The sequence below is a fragment of the Camelina sativa genome, chromosome 15 (genome assembly GCF_000633955.1).
Source record: "Camelina sativa cultivar DH55 chromosome 15, Cs, whole genome shotgun sequence".
In the NCBI taxonomy this organism is placed as follows: domain Eukaryota; kingdom Viridiplantae; phylum Streptophyta; class Magnoliopsida; order Brassicales; family Brassicaceae; genus Camelina; species Camelina sativa.
Genome location: NC_025699.1, coordinates 11,230,895 through 11,232,744, shown reverse-complemented (window position 1 = coordinate 11,232,744; position 1,850 = coordinate 11,230,895). Strand labels below are relative to the sequence as shown.

Below are 1,850 nucleotides of genomic sequence, written 5' to 3'. Positions count from 1 at the left end.
TTTAACTTTTCAATCAACTCATCATCGATTCGTGGCGAAAGCAAATTCATCGTCGTCTACTAACCGAGAAGCAAAGACGTTATTGGATGCGAAATCATTATCAAACTCTCCTCCTTCCTTTAACCTCTCTATCTTCTCCACTGCATCCATCATCTCTATCCTCCTTTCTTCATCTTCTTCGCAACAACTCAACCCTATCTTCAAAAGGTTTAGCATCTCTGCTTTGCAATTCTTCTTCCCAAACATTTCCTTGTCAAACACGTCACCCGTTTTCTTCTCCTTAACCATGTTACTCACCCAAGTCACCAGGCTCATGTTTGCATCGTACCCTTGGCTTAGGTAATTCTCTGGAAACTTACCTGTTAAAAGCTCCAAGATCAAAACCCCAAGGCACCAAACATCTGTCTTCTTTGTTAAATGTCCTTTTATTGTGTACTCTGGCGATTTATAAGCGATCATTAGATTGTGAGACTGCTCTGAGTTCATCACTGGTCTTAGCGCGTAATCTGTTAAGCGAGGCTCAAATGATTCGTCCAATACAACGTTCGATGACTTGAGATGACCGTGAGGGATTGTTAGGGTTGGTAGCTCTTTGAACAAGTAACCTAAACCCTTAGCCACTCCTTGTAAGATCTTTTTCCTTGTTGGCCAATCCAATCCAGGTTGATCCAAAGAACGATTCGCTGAAACAGAGCATTTTTGCGTCAAAACTGATTAAGTTCCAATTCTTATCGACAACAAAAATTTTGAGTGTTACATACCGTGAAGATGGCTTGCCAAGCTACGATTTGGCATGAACTCAGCTATCAAGAGCTTCTCTTCTCTACGGTAATAGTAAGCCACAATAGGCAACATATTTGGATGGTTCAATCTCCCTAACCGTCTCAAATGCTCATGAAACTCATCTTTTCCGACATTGTTCATATGCTTATACCTCTTCACGACCATCGTCTGTCCGCTATGTATCCCAGTTTTATAAGAAGCACCAAAGCTACCGCTCCCAAGAACTTCAGCAGAGGCTCTAAGAAGATCTTGAAGGTCAAATCTTTTAATGTCATCTTGCAGAAACAAGAGTTTGCTCTGATCCGGTACCGCTCCTCTCCTACTAGTGTAACTCGATACAGACTCCACGGCATTCTCCTTGTCCGCGGATTGATCGTAATTGTATTTCTCTGTCCTGTCCTAACCCGCGGATGGATAAGCCGACAAACACTTGCGTCTTCTGGTATGAAGGACACAGACCACAAGCGATATGATCATTAGTATTATCCCAATGACAATCAAAACAATTGAAGCCGTGAAGAAAGATTGGTATTTGTTCTTCTCCATGGGACTAAAAGGGAGATTCGGAGACGTCCCCGAGCATGAGCTTAGTGGAGGACCACACAAGTTTTTGTTCCCTGCAAGAAAGATTATGTTTTTACATAAGAACGTTTATAGTTACCAAACATTATTTACAGATATTGAACTGTTGGTTTGGTTACCTGCAAAGGATCCACGATCCATGCTGCGAAGGCTTTCGGGTATAGGTCCCTCGAGGTCATTGTTTTCGAAGCTAACCAACTTAAGGTCCTTCTGTTTAAAATCAGGTACTTTCCCTTGAAACTGATTCCCATTTAGCCTCACCTCTAAAAGCATCGGCAAAGAAGCTAAAGAAGAAGGGATCTTCCCTCGAAACGCGTTGTTTGCCAATATAACCTTCTTCAAATGATGCATGCCATCAAACGTATCCGCAGGTATCTCCCCTGTAAACCGGTTGTTGGACAAGTACAATGACTTCAACGCACCAAACTTCTTGACAGATGGCATTGTACCGTTGAGATCGTTGTTCATGAAGCTTAAGGTTCGTA

At 42.3% G+C, this 1,850-nt stretch overlaps 1 pseudogene; it reads right to left on the bottom strand.

Annotated features, from left to right (window-relative positions):
* Nucleotides 7–1,850, bottom strand: part of LOC104746426 — a 3,184-nt pseudogene continuing 1,340 nt past the window's right edge.